Source organism: Sturnira hondurensis, unplaced genomic scaffold, assembly GCF_014824575.4.
Source record: "Sturnira hondurensis isolate 20B ecotype Veracruz unplaced genomic scaffold, ASM1482457v3 Scaffold0006505, whole genome shotgun sequence".
In the NCBI taxonomy this organism is placed as follows: domain Eukaryota; kingdom Metazoa; phylum Chordata; class Mammalia; order Chiroptera; family Phyllostomidae; genus Sturnira; species Sturnira hondurensis.
The window spans coordinates 6,495,557-6,510,942 of NW_028079136.1; the positions used below are offsets into that span (position 1 = coordinate 6,495,557).

At 42.8% G+C, this 15,386-nt stretch overlaps 1 pseudogene; it reads left to right on the forward strand.

The window, feature by feature from the left end:
- The first annotated feature begins 361 nt into the window (after positions 1 to 361).
- On the forward strand, positions 362 to 3,123 carry LOC118989801 (keratin, type I cytoskeletal 19-like; annotated as a pseudogene).
- The last annotated feature ends 12,263 nt before the right edge of the window (positions 3,124 to 15,386 follow it).

A 15,386-nucleotide genomic window follows, 5' to 3' on the forward strand; every position in this document is an offset into this window, starting at 1 on the left:
GTCTGTTCTGGCATTCTTTCTCTTCATCGGCAGCCAAAACAACCCATTGCCTCGCCGCAGTACCCGCTTCAGACCAGCTGCTCTGGATTACTCCCGGGAGCTTCGAGACATCCACAAACACTGAACCTGTGGAAATGAGCCCCATTTTTGATGGCCCTGGCGGGAGGAAGCCACAGTAAGGACAGTCATGGTGGCCGGAGGGCAGGCGAGGGCAGCAGAGAGCTAGAAGAGAAGCCCAGACCAGTGCTAGTGACCGCAGCTGGGAGAGCTCCGGGAGGAAGTGGGAAGGGCCGTGGAGAGCCTCCATCTGCCAAGGAAATCCCCTCCCCTGGGTTCACAGGGAGGCCAGGTTGAAGCGCAGATGGTGGGGGAGCACGTGGAGAAGTCAGACCAAAGGAGAAGTGGGGAGCTGCCAGAGACAACACCATGGAGAGTCGAGGAGAGAGCCGGAGCATGCTTCAGGTCAGCAGGGTCCTGGAGCGGCTCTGAACCCCCGCCAGCCTCCTTCTCCCTGGGCCAGGAGAGCAGGGAGGAATTTAGGCAAAAAGCAAAGAAGAAAAGCTGCCTGGTTTAGTTTATGAGGTCATCATAACCCTGATAATAAAACCTGTCGAGAACAGTACATACTCAAAAATACAAAGTACAAAAATACCAAAAAACAAAAAGACCCACCAAAATTCAAAAACGCAAGTCTCATTTTAAAATACAGATAGACTTTTTTTAAAGTTAACAAACTGGATTAAAGCACATTAAAAAAAATTCATGAGAGCCAAGCAGGGTTTATTCTAGCAATGCAAACATGGCTTAACATTGGGAAGTGGGTTCAATTATACAATTCATCAATAAGGAAAATAAATCACTCAAATCTAGACTCTGCGCCCACTCAAATTCCACAATCATTTCTGTCGTGTTCTTGTTGAACTTTTAAAATTTTAGGAAGAGTAGGATAATCTCTCAACCTAATGAAGAGTAGCAATATCTTAGTTAACATTGAAATACTACAGCCTGTTCCGTTAAAACCAGTAACCAGAATAGGGTGCTCAGTGTCACCACTATTATTTATTGTTGTTCTAGAAGTTCAAGCCAATTGCAGTTGTAAAAGGGCATCAAAACAGAAACGAGGGGCGCTAAGACAAAACTATTATTATCTATCAATGCTATACCTTACTTACTAATACTGTATATTAAAATTCAAAGATAACTTCCAGAAATAGTTGAGAAGAGCTAGAAAATAACTCATAATAAAAGAAATGTGAATTAAAACAATAGGCAATATAAGCTTTTGTACCCCTAGAATGTTCCCAAAATATTTAAAACACGTTGAGAAGGATGTGGGTAAACAAGCACACTCCCACATCGCTGGTGGTATTGTATATTGGTACAGCCTCCATGGAGAGCAGTTTGGCAATATTTAAAAATTATAAGGGCACCTGCTTTGTCATCTAGGAATTCCTCTTCTAGAATTTACCCTACAGATATCCTTGTATCCATCCTTGTACCTAAAAAAGTATAATAAATATGTAATAATAGGAACTTGTTCGGTGAATTGTGGTGTCCATTGTGTGGTCTGCTCCGCAGCTGTAATAAAAGGAGGGAGCTTCTTATGTACTGAAATGGAATGAGCTCCAAGATTTAACGTTAAGTGAAAAAGCGAAGTGCATAGACTATGCATTGTCTACGTATTTTTTCAAATGTGTTTTTAAATATTTTTGAAAATAGGAAAAATTATATTTACTAGCTTATAAAGTATCTATGGTTGAATACAGAAGAAGCTAGTAACATTTATTGCATCTGTGCTCCCTTTCTATGATTTGAGTTTTAAGCCAAGTAAACATATCACCTGTTAACAAATACATTTAACAGCTTGGGGGGCAGGGAGCAATGTAGCTGGAGGTCCTCTGGTTTGCCAGATATAAAATATATATTTTAAGCTTCTATTATTAAACATTATAACACTATATAATACAGCAAAAGTACAAGCATACAAACGAGTCTCTTAAGGCTTAATAAAGAAAACATCATAAATTAATGGGGACTCCATCTCTGGCCACAGGTCCTCCGACCACTGTTGCTGCATCCTCTTTCTCTATGACCTCCTACAGTTGCAGGCCTCCTAGTCCTGGGACCTGGGCTGTGGACGGTTCGGTCCACAGCAGGAGGTGCCCACCGCACACCCAGCATCCAGGAGGCTCCAGCGGCCTTGGCTCATCATTGTCCTCTGCACGTTTGTGTCCTCTTCCTCCTCTGGGCGCTACAGCGGCAGCTCTGTGGGCGACCTGGTCAGATCGGATGGGATTCTGGTGGGCAACAAGAAGGTGACCATGCAGAACTTCAACGACTGCCTGGCCGGCTACATGGAGAAGGTGTGCGCCTTGGAAGCGGCTCCCAGGGACTGGGAGGTGAAGATCCATGACTGGTACCAGAAGCAGGGGCCTTAGCCGGTCCCGCCTAGGACTACATCCACTCTACCAGACCATTGAGGAGCTGCAGGACAAGGTTCTTGGTGTCACCATTGAGAATTCCAAGATTGTCCTACAGATTGAAGATGCCTGTCCAGCTGCAGATGACTTCTGAACCAAGTTCGAGACCGAGCAGGCCCTGCGCAGGAGCATGGAGGCTGATATCAACGGCCTTCAAATGGTGCTGGATGAGCTAACCCTGCCCAGAGCCCACCTGGAGATGCAAACTGAAGGCCCGAGGGAGGTGGTCAGGTCCATGTGCAAGTAGATTCCACTCCTGACATCAGCCTAGCCAGGATCCTGCATGATTTGAGAAGCCAATATGAGGCCGTAGCTGAGAAGAATTGGAAGGATGCTGAAACTTGGTTCACCAGCGAGACTGAGAAGCAGAACCAGGAGGTTGCTGGCCACACAGAGCAACTCCGGAGTGTTGCAGATTAGCAAAACGGAGGTCACCCACCTGCATCACACCCTCCAGGGTCTGTAGATCCAGTTGCAATCTGAGCTCAGCGTGAAAGCAGTCCTGGAAAGCACACCGGCAGAATCGGAGGCTTGCTTTGGAGACCAGCTGGCACGGACCCAGGCACTGAACAGCTGTATCAAAATCCAGCTGAGTGGCATGCTGGCACAGCAGCAGAACCTCGGGTTCAGGAGTGTCATTTAATTTCCAGGTATTTATCTATTTACCAGTTATCTTCTTGTTATTGATGCCTTATTTAATTTCTTTCTGGGGGACATACTTTATGTGATCTCAGTTCTTTTAAATGTATTGAGACTTACTTTACAACTCATAATGTGTTCTGTATCAGTGACTGTTCCACATGCACTTGAAAAGAATGTGAATGTTCCATTGATGCTGGCTGTTAATGTTCTACAAATGTCAGGTCAAGTCAATGGATAGTATTCAAGTCTTCTTTATTCTTACTGATTATCTATTCTATCCATTAATGAGAAAGGAGTATTGAACTCATCAACTGTAATGGATTTCTCCATTTCTCTTTCCATTGCTGTCAATTTTTGCTTTATACATTTTGAAGCTCTGTTATTGGGTGTATACACAGTTAGAATTATGTCTTCTTGATGAACTGACCCTTTCATTATTAGGAAATGTCCTTCATTGCTGTTGGTAATATTTCTTGTCCTGAAGTCTATTTGGTTTGATATTAATATAGCCACTCCACTTTTCTCTTTTTAAAGTATATTTTATTGACTATGCTATTGCAGTTGTCCCATCCCCCCCCCCTTATAACCTGCCACCCTGCACGTCCCCTCTTACTGGCATCACCCCCCCTCCGACTTAGCTCATGTCCATGGATCGTACATATAAGGTCTTTAACTTCTCCAGTTCCCATACTATTCTTAACCTCTCCCTGTCTGTTTTGTACCTACTATTTATGCTTCTTATTCCCTGTACCTTTTCCTCCATTCTCCCTCCGCCCCCTCCCCACTGATAACCCTCCGATCTCCATTTCTGTGATTCTATTCCTGTTCTAGTTGTTTGCTTAGTTTGTTGATAGTTGTGAGTTTGTTGTCATTTTACTGTTCATAGTTTTGATCTTTTTTTTAAGTAAGTCCCTTTAACATTTCATGTAATAAGGGCGTGGTGATAATCAACTCCTTTTACTTGACCTAATCTGGGAAGCACTTTATCTGCCCTTCCATTCTAAATGATAGCTTTGCTGGATAGAGCAATCTTGGATGTAGGTCCTTGCCTTTCATGACTTGGAATACTTCTTTCCAGCCCCTTCTTGCCTGCAAGGTCTCTTTTGAGAAATCAGCTGACAGTCTTATGGGAACTTCTTCATAGGTAACTGTCTCCTTTTCTCTTGCTGCTTCTAGGATTCTCTCCTTATCTTTACTCCTGGTTAATTTAACTATGATGTGCCTTGGTGTGTGCTTCCTTGGGTCTAATTTCTATGGGACTCTCTTAGCTTCCTGGACTTCCTAGAAATCTATTTGCTTTACTAAATTGGGAAAGTTCTCCTTCATTATGTTTTCAAGTAAGTTTTCTATTTCTTGCTCTTCCTCTTCTCCTTCTGGTACCCCTATAATTCAGATGTTGGAACATTTCAAGTTGTCCCTGAGGTTCCTAAGCTTCTCCTCATTTTTTTGAATTCTTGTTTCTTCTTTCTGTTCTAGTTGAATGTTTATTTCTTCCTTCTGGTCCAAACTGTTGATTTGAGTCCCAGTTTCCTTCCCTTCCCTGTTGGTCCCCTGTACATTTTCCTTGGTTTCACTTTGCATAGCCGTCACTTTTCCCTCAATTTTGTGACCATACTCAACCATTTCTGTGAGCATCCTGATTACTAGTGTTTTGAACTCTACCTCTGATATGCTGGCTATCTCTTCATCACTTAGTTGTATTTTTTCTGGAGTTTTGACCTGTTCTTTCATTTAGGACCTTTTTTGTCTTGGTGCACATCTTATGTAGTAAGTGGTGGAGCCTTAGGTATTTGCTAGGGCAGGGCAACCCATGTCACTGCATTGTGGTGCTATATGTGGGGGAGGGGTCAGGGGTCAATGCTGCTTGCTGGGCTCTTGTCCGGCTTTCAGTCACTTCCACAGCTACCCACAAGCAAATTGGGCTCTTCTGGTGCTGATTCCTGAGTGGGTGAGTCTGTGTATGTTCTAGGAACCTATGGGTCTCTCCACCAAACTGTCCTGTGAGGCTGGGAGTTTCTCCCACCGCCTCAATCCCCACAGGTGTTTTCAGTCAGGGGTTTTGAGGCTTTATTTCCCTTCACAGGAAATAAAAGCCTGGGTTGTGTAGTCTGTCTCACTCCCAGTTGTTCCTCCCAGTTTATCTGAAAGCAAATGTGGGACCACCCTGTCTGCCAGCTTCACCTTGCTCACCCCAGTCCTCCAGCTGCCGCCTTGCCTGTGAGTCCCGTCTGCCCCGGCTACCCATCTCTGTCCCTCCTACTGGTGTGGATGAATGTTTCTTCTTTAACTCCTTGGTTATTGGACTTCCATACAGTTCAATTTTCTGGCAGTTCTGGTTGTTTTTTGTTTTTAAATTTGTTGTTGACATTCTTTTGGTGGTGGAAGGAGGCACAGTGTGTCTATCTACGCCTCCATCTTGGCTAGAAGTCCCACTCATTTTCTTATCAGTGTTAGCAATGTACGTTTTTTTCTATCCTTTAGTTTTAATCCACATAGGTCTTTATATTTAAAGTGGGTTTCTTTTTTGTTGTTTTTTGTTTTAAAATATAGTTTTAATTATAATTTATTTTAAAAATTAGTAATACAATCACATGATTCAAAATTATAGAGGTACAAAAAGGTGTATATAGATCCTTGAAAGTAACTCCTTACTTTTTCTCATTATTCCACACCTCTTTGCAAACTTCGTGACCTCAGGGTTTTTCTTTTTAATTTTTTAATTAAAAAAAATATTTTCAGTTATAGTTTATATTCAATATAATTTTGTACTAGTTTAAGGTGTACAGCATAGTGGTCAGACAATCATAAACTTTCCAAATGTTCCCCCTTATATTTCCAATAATAAACTGGGTTTCTTGTAGACAGCACAAAGTAGGGTCTCTGTTTTTAAGGGGAATGTCTCAGAGCATTGATATTTCATGTAATTATCTATATGGCTTTAAATTTATCATCTTGCTATTTGTTTTCTACTAGTCCCATTTGTTCTTTGTTGTTCCTTTTTTCTCCTTTTTTTCCCCCTTGACTTCGTTCAGTTTACTTGATTGCTTTTACAGGATTCTACTTTATCTCCATTTATTTGAAGTTTATTTTTTAGCTGCACTTATTTGGAAGTATTTTTTGCCTTTTATTTTTAGGCAAAAATATACAAAATATGCCCTGTGATAGGGTAGACTGTTACCCTATCACAGTCTACCTTCAAATAATAACCAATGGAATTGGTTTTCCTCACTTTTCCATTCTTGTATAGCATAGACTTTATAACAATATGCTTTTATTTCCCTATCCCATCTCTTGGGCTGCTGTGATCATGCATTTTACTTCCACGTCTGTTATAAACATCATGAAATATTGTTATTATTTTAAAACTGTAAATTATCTTTTAATAAAATGTTAATATGAGGGAAACTCTTTCGTAAATATTCACGTTTACCATTTCCTTCCACTCTGCCTTCCTAGGTATAGTTCCAAGTTTCCGTGTAGTAGTATCATATTTCTTTAGCCTTAAGAACTTCCTTTAACATTTTTATAGTGCAGGTGATAGTCACAAATTGTATCAGCCTCTATTTGTCTGAAAAAGAAGTCTTCACCTTCATTTTCAAAGGATTTTTTTTCCTCTGGATAGAGCATTTTAGGTTGGCAGATTTTTCTTACAGCATGTTAAACATATTGTTAGAAATAATAGCTTATTTTCACATTCACTCTTGTCTTAGTCCTTCCTCCTGTACGTATCTCTGAGTTTCTCTGGCTGAATTTAATATTTTTCTTATCATCGGCTTTCAACAATTTATGTTGGTCTTTGGTGTGGTTTTCTTTATATTTTTCCTATCTGGAGTTCGTTGCACTTATTGGGTCTGTGGATTTACAGTTTTTATTAAATACAGAAGGTTTTCAGCCATGATTTCTTTGGCTCCCACACACTTTAGAACTCCAATTACACACATATTACACCACTTGTTGTTGTCCCACGAGTTAAAGAGGCTCTTATCATCTTTTATAGCCTTCTGTTTTCTTCTCTGCATTGCAGATGGGGTAGTGTGGATGGTCCTGGCTGCAAGTTCGCTGCTCTTTTCACAATGTCCAGTGTGGTACATTTTTCATTCTCTGTATTTTATTTGTCAACTCTGCAATTTCCATTTTATTCTTTATTGTAGCTATCGCTTTCCTTCCTTGTTATGTTCATGTTACTCTTTAAATATTTGAACAGATTTATAATACCTGTTTTAAAGTCCTTTTCTGCAAATTCCATTGTTTCTTTAGTATCTACATTTGTTTCTACAGACTGGTTCTTCTACTCACAGGTCGCACTTTCTTGCTTCTTCCCATAATTAGCAATTTTTTGGATGCTGGGCATTGCAAAAGATTATATTGTTAAGTGTCTGTGTGTTGTTTTTCAAAGTAAGTAACTTTGGATCCTGGAACATACAGAGGACATTCATAGGAAAAAAACTGGTGAAATCCAAATGAAGTCTGTAGTTTTGTTCATAATATCAGGTCAACATTTGTTTCTCAGTTTTGACAAATGCAGCTTAGCTATGTTAATGTAGGGTAAAGTGGGGGAAGGATATACAGAAATTCTCTGCACTATCTTTGTAATTTTTTGATAAATCTAAAATTATTTCCAAATATACAGGTTAGTTTTTTAATTCTTCTTTTCTCTCATTTATCTTAAGGCATTATTTATTGTTTTCCCCTTGTGTTTTTTTCTGAATCATCATTTCTAAAATAATTTTTTTCTGTTATTCCTAACTCTCTAGTTCTTAAGATTTTATTTATTTTTTAGAGAGAGGGTAAGGGAGAGAGCCAGAGGAGAGAAACATCACCATGTAAGAGAAACATCAGTGTGTGAGAGAAACATCAATCGGTTGCCTCTCAAATGTGCCTGGATGGGGAATCCAAACAGTGACCTTCTGGTTTGCAGGAAGACACCCAACCCACTGAGCCACACCAGTCAGGGCTGGGATGTTATATTTTGATCTCCTTTTCAAGCATGGCTCTCTGGCATGCTCTTGTTGTCTATGGCTATATTATACTGCTGCTTATTCGTTTTCCTCATTGACCTTGGCACTTTCCTGTTGACTATGTTGATGTGTGTTTGGTTTTCCTGAATTTTATTCAAATCACTTTGCTGACTTCACGGAGTTCCCTCTTCTGCTATATTCACGCAGTGTCAAAAAGTATCAGACTGCATTCTAAAATTAAGTTTATTTTTAATTAAATAAATAAAAGTTTCTTTTAAAAAGTTTTTTTTATAAGGTTTTCTATTTCTTTTCTCCTTTTCCACTTGTAACTGAACCTTATCTTTCTTTAGGTTTGGTTCGGCTTGGGGTTTTTTCATTTTTGGTTGGTTTTTGGTTTTATTTTGTTTTGTATTTTTGGTTCTCTATGTCATCCATTTTTATTCCCCTCCTGGAAGTTTCCCTTAGTGTAGGGCCCTGTCTTTAAATGGCACCCAAGCCACTCAGTTCCAGGAGTTCATGTTCAGAGAGACTAGAGTGCCCCAGTCCCTCTAGGCTAAGGCCCTTTGTTCTCATCCATTTTCATTCCAGTTTCAGCTACTTCTCTCAGATTCCCTTATGTCTGATGTCAGGCCCATTGGACGCCCTGCCACTCCCCTCTGCTTTCTCCCACACAGATGCCCCTAACACAGCACGGTTGTTGGTGCTTATACTTTGTCACCTACCTTTGTTGTAAATGCTGTCCCCAGGTCTTTAATTTTCTTAACTAGTTGCTTGGTCTTTTTTCATATGGTTTTTTGAAAAGATTCAAAAACTATGGTCCCTCACTTCTGCCATCTTTCCAGGATTCCAATATGTATCATTTTCCAAATCAGCACAACAGTGGAGAATATTAGGTATTTGGCAGCTCCTCTGATATGTCTCTTGGAATTTAACCACAGCAATAGGAACTGGGACGAATTAATTTGTTGAGACAGGGAAGCGCAGCCGACACATTTGCACTGATAATGTACATAGCATTTTGTATGCTTTTTTATTAAATTATTTTTTGTGTGTTTTTTATGTTTAGTACATAGTCTGTGTAGTGATCTTTTTAACAGTTTTGTAATACCCAGAGTATTGAGTGGAAATACCTAAATTTACTCAGCCTGTCTCTTATTGTTAGGCATGTGCACTGTTCACATTTTTCTGCTGACTCCGATGATGTTCTCATAAATATATTTGTACATTTATCTTTTTGTTTTTGTTGAATTATTTCCTTATGATAGAATCCCAGGAGTGGAATTTTGGGGTTAAGGGTAGGAACATCTCCCTGGTTCTGGCAATTTATAATCTGAAAATGTTTTGAAAATTATTTTTCTTATTATAGGGGAAAGGTCAAGGCCCAGTTGTTGATGGTAAGGATCACGTGAGGAAATAGGACTACTTCCCTGAGCATGGCTGTTCTATCCTTCCTCCCAGCTGCCAGTCTTTCCTGGTCATTTGTTCAACTTTAATTTTGCATTCATTTAACCAACACACATTGAGGGGTTCCTATGTGTCAGGCACTGTGATTTCTCTCCCCCTGACACTGAAGTAAACTCCATAAGTATGTGTAGTGTTCTGCTTAAGGACTTAACAACTGTGAAATAACGGGGCCCAGTCCAGGTGTGCCCTGGCCTGTACTCTGAGCCTGAAGGGTGCTGACATGCCTAAGACTGCTCCAAGTACCTTAGAACTGGTTGCCAGGGGAGATCTAGTATCAGCAGTGCATCCTCTTCCACAGGTCAGTTTAGCCCTATTCTACGGCAGCCTTGAGTAGAAAAGGGAGGATCTAGGAATTTCAACTGCATTAGCTAATATAGTTGCCCCCAAATAATCTTGTTACTTTTATTGCCCAAAACTGGCAAACTAGAAATAACCCCCAGGGTCTCCAAGTTACAACTTGCCAGCTCTGTGGATTAGATCCTTATACCTGACTTTCAGCCTCAGTTTCCCTGTCTTTCCACTGCCCTCTGAAAACTGAGTTTTGCCCTGAACTCAATCCTCTGGGCTCCAGTTCTGGTCGTGATTCTGAGTCCCTGCCTACCCTGGCCAGCAGCCTCCCACAGTGGGCTGGACCCTGCTCCACAACTCCCAGCCACTGACTGAGTTCATATGTTTAATGGCTTGAGTATTGAAAACCAAGATTTTTGTGCCTGTCTCTATTTTATGCTCCATGGCCTGCACCCTAACAGTCGATGGAACCCTGTAATCACAAACCTAGCTAGAATTCACCACAACTTTATAGCTCCTCCCAGAATCCCAGGATCGAGCCCATTACATAATGGACTATATAATGCATAACAGACCTGCTGAGTTAATCATCACCTTCTCCACCGCAGTATTTTACAGATGAGGAATCCAAGAACCAGAGAGTTAAAGTGACTGCTAGAGTCAAATAGCAACTTTGTGTCAGATCTAGGCCCAGAGCCCAAGTTCCTCAGTCTTAAGAAGAAAGGAATAGGTAAAACACCAGAAAAGAAATTTAGGAATAGATTTCAAAGCAGAAGTCCAATGACAAGTCCTGAGCCCCCTCAGCCCCGGGGTGGGCAAAGAGAGAAGACCCCGGGATTTGGGAATAAGATAGGTTCCAGCTTGCAAGACAGGGGTATGAAGTCAGAAATGTATGGGCAGCAAAGTTGACTTTATGCAGAGCCCTAGATCATCAGGTTGGACCTAGTTAAATGCCTCTTGTATCTCTAGAGTCCCCTAGGGACCTGGAGCAGGCTGGACCTTTAAGCGTAGGTCAGGGAGTCATATCTTAAAACTCTACAGGCCAAGGGAAAAGAAAGGGTGAGGAACTATGGAAGGATATAGGGACCAGGAACCAGGCTGAGACTGACACATGTAGATGCTCAGGTAGCCTACATAGCATCTGGGACCTGCCTGCATCACGGATGTTAGGCAACATAAGCTCGCTCTCTCTCTCTCTCTCTCTCTCTCTCTCTCTCTCTCTCTCTATATATATNCCCTAACAGTCGATGGAACCCTGTAATCACAAACCTAGCTAGAATTCACCACAACTTTATAGCTCCTCCCAGAATCCCAGGATCGAGCCCATTACATAATGGACTATATAATGCATAACAGACCTGCTGAGTTAATCATCACCTTCTCCACCGCAGTATTTTACAGATGAGGAATCCAAGAACCAGAGAGTTAAAGTGACTGCTAGAGTCAAATAGCAACTTTGTGTCAGATCTAGGCCCAGAGCCCAAGTTCCTCAGTCTTAAGAAGAAAGGAATAGGTAAAACACCAGAAAAGAAATTTAGGAATAGATTTCAAAGCAGAAGTCCAATGACAAGTCCTGAGCCCCCTCAGCCCCGGGGTGGGCAAAGAGAGAAGACCCCGGGATTTGGGAATAAGATAGGTTCCAGCTTGCAAGACAGGGGTATGAAGTCAGGAATGTATGGGCAGCAAAGTTGACTTTATGCAGAACCCTAGATCATCAGGTTGGACCTAGTTAAATGCCTCTTGTATCTCTAGAGTCCCCTAGGGACCTGGAGCAGGGCTGGACCTTTAAGTGTAGGTCAGGGAGTTATATCTTAAAACTCTACAGGCCAAGGGAAAAGAAAGGGTGAGGAACTATGGAAGGATATAGGGACCAGGAACCAGGCTGAGACAGACACATGTAGATGCTCAGGTAGCCTACATAGCATCTGGGACCTGCCTGCATCACGGGTGTTAGGCAACATAAGCGCTCTCTCTCTCTCTCTCTCTCTCTCTCTCTCTCNTATATATATATATATATATATATATATATATATATGTATCACCGTAGTCTATGGAAGTCCAAAGCTTTCTTTAAGATGTCTACAAATGCTCAGGACACATGTACTCTTGTGTCCTGCTCTCTCAGTGATAATATTCTTTGTTCAGCACCATGTCAATCGAGGCACAAAATTTAGGCCTTTCATGAAGAACATCTTCAGATACATCATAGATGAGATTAATAGACTTCACTGAAAATGTTGGGGCCCTTGTTAGCCACCTCATCATGACGATTCCCTCTATTTTCCCCCGCACTACGCTTTCCTTCACGGTACCCACTCTCCCATACTCCCGTGGTCCCTCTGTCTTCCTTCTGCCTTCTCTGTCCTCTGTTCTGTCCTCTCTGCCTTCTCTCCAAAGTCAGAAAAGATTCCTTCCATTATCTCCTGCAGAGATGCTGGGGGGGAAGCCGCGCATGCTTACACTCCTACTGCTTCTTTACAAAACTCTGCCTGCAAAATGCACTTCCCTCCCATGGAAGAGTTCTGGTTTTAGATGTTGAGGTAATTCAGAATTTTTTCCATCTTAACACATGTGGGAAAACAAAAAGTAGGCAGAATCATTGTGATGCCCCATTCATGGCAAACCAAGCACTGTGATTGTCCTATTCAACATGGATGGATAGGAAAGTTTAGAATGTCCTGTCTGATTCAGGAATGTGCCCGTGACCATGAAAGCTCAGCTGAGTGCAGAACTGAGCCTGAGAAAACTCAGTTTGTCTTGGGCCCCTTGTGAAGGCATTTTACGGTCTGCTGCTACAAGGCAGATAACCAAAGCGGAGTGCTGCATTTTTTAGATGAGTCAAAAAGTAAATAGTGCCTCTGGCAACCAGAAAGTTTCAAGGTTTTTCAAACCCGCACAGACTCTTAGAGTGAGTGCTCTTAGGTTGCAAACTTTGGGCTGGAATGTGATATCAATCTAATTGCAAAAAAATGTACAACGGGCTTTTCATATGATCAAATCAGGTGAGCAATTAAGTTTCAAGATATGAGGCTTGTTCTAGTTGCTACCTGGTGGTGTAAAATAACAACCAGTTCATTATTCTCAAGCATTACATGGGTCAGGAATTTCGAAAGGGCATAGCAAGGACAGTTTATATCTGTTCCACAATGTCAGGAGCCTCCGATGGGAAGTGTGAAAGGCTGGGGGTTACGCAACAGCTGGGTCCTGGGATTATCTGAAGGCTCTCACATCCATGCGTTTAATGCTGGAACAATCTGCACGTGGCCTCCCCATCTGGGCTTTCTCGTGCGTGGTGGTTAGTTTCTGTGGGAAGAGGCCTCTGCGATGGCCCCCAGTGATCTGTCCCTCCTGGAACTCACAGCCTTGTGTAACCCCATCCTCTTGAGTAACTTGCTTCTAACCAATAAAATATGGTAACTTGGACAGGGATATTTCTCTCATGATTAGGTTTAAAAAATTGTGACTTCTGTCTTATTATCAAACTCTCTCTCTCTCTCTGTCTTTGCTGGCTATGACAAAACCAGCTGCCAAGTTGGAGAGGCTCACATGGCAAGAAATTGAGGGTTACCCTGGCCAACAGCCAGTGAGGAACCGAGGACTTCAGTCCAATAATCCGTGAAGAGCTGATCGTAGCCTTGTGAGAAATCCCACAGCGGAGGAGCAAGCCAAACCATCGGCAGGTTCCTCACTTAGAAAAACTAGGAATCAGATAATAAATGTGTGCTGCTTTACACCGCTGAGTTTGGGGTGATTTGTTACACAGCGATAGATAACCTAATAAAGGTTTCACGAGTGAGCGTCCCACAAGAACCAGGCAAAAACTGCATCATTTCCCATGGCTCGGTCACATAGCAATGACTTCCCCTAGAGCCACAGCCTGTCCAGATTCAAGGAGATGGAGCATAGATTTCCCATCTCTCAGAGGAGGTATGTCACACTGTCGTCATAGGAACAGCATGTGGGAGGAGAGATAGTGTCGCGCACCCTTCTTTGCAAAACACAGTCTGCCATATGGCTTTTTGGCCTGGTCCCATAGCCCGGCCTGACCTGTTCATGTGCACATTTTAAGAACAATTGATACTGTTTTGCTGTTTTAAAGTTGAGGGTTGGCTGGTTCTCTTCCTGAAATATCTCCTCTGCTTTTAAGTAACGCTCAAGCGATACCTCAGCACATCACAAGACATGTGGGGACTGGTCCTCTCACAACCAGGAAGACCGCAGAACCACAGCTTCCAAGAATCTGATGACTATCTGGAGTACAAGCTTCTTTCCGTGAAAGAATGACTCCAAATGAATGGCAACGTTGCGCTGGCTGCTCGTTCGGAAACATTCCAGCAATGGCCCACGAGCCATGCCAGTTGGGTGGAAACTGGATGGTGGGCCAGCAGGATGTCAGGGGAGAGCTGATGGACACTCATGCCAGGCTGACCTTAGTGGAGCTTCCAGCATCCCGCAGACTCATAGAGCTTCTTCTGAGCAAGAAGGCATCTTAGAGATCCACCAATTTGGCTTCCACGAGTAATGACAGAAGCTACATTTAGGAAAGCCCAACTGAAATCACAAGCCCCCTGACAGCCAAAGATGCGGATCCCAGCATCCTGATGTCTCTTAAATATGTCCCATTTCACCAGGTGGTAAACTCGGGCTGCACTGAGTGCCCCAATCTCCATAGCTGGAGCCCCATCCCACTTGTCTTTAAGAAATCCAGACTCTTACCAAGTCTCCCTGGGAAATGCCCAAGTGGCCCACCCATTCCTCCCGCCCTTTCCACCTCAGCCAGCTGCCTGTTCCCCCCGGGGGACTCCTGGGCCTGGACAGCAGCTGCCCTCAGGGTGCCACTTGCCTCAGCCCACTGCTCTGGCCCAGCAAGGGTGGTATGGGCCCTTCCCCCATTTTCCTATCCTGTTCAAACAGACTTGGGGAGAAGAGGAGAGACTCAACAACAGACGGAAACATGAAGCCCAATCCTTTGGCTCACATTTCCCAGGCCCCAGGTGTGACTTCTCCACTCCTCTCTGCTGCCGCCCTGGGGCGAGGGCCAGCCTGTGAGCCTTGGTGCCAATACTCTCTGTAGGGCCCCCAGGTCCAGATAAAGGAGTCAGTTCTTCCCCCAGCTTCAGTCTAAGGCCAATCTCTTTTTCTTTACTTGCTGCACTGGGACTGGTCTTGTTCTAGGAGGCCAGAGAATTTGAGTCCGTTTCAGAGAAAACTCCAACTTCTCCTCAGTGACAGGATGAGCACTCTGACCACAGAACGCCGTGTGTGACACCAAGAGCCCAGCCACACTGAGCCCCACACCGCCCACATAAGTTGTTTTTCACATTCTCTCCCCTGCCGTGAGTTTATGACCAGAGCAACTCCGTCTTCCAGCCATCTTCAATGTCTCAGCTCCCGAGATTCTGTGACTGACTAGTTGAAGAATGGCTCATCCGTTTTCTAAAATAAACAGACAGATGGCGATCTAAATGCATACTTAGGAAATAAACACTGTTCCAAAGGAAGCCATTTGGAGGCTTCAGCTCTGCCTGATTTAATAACAATGTTTTATACAAGT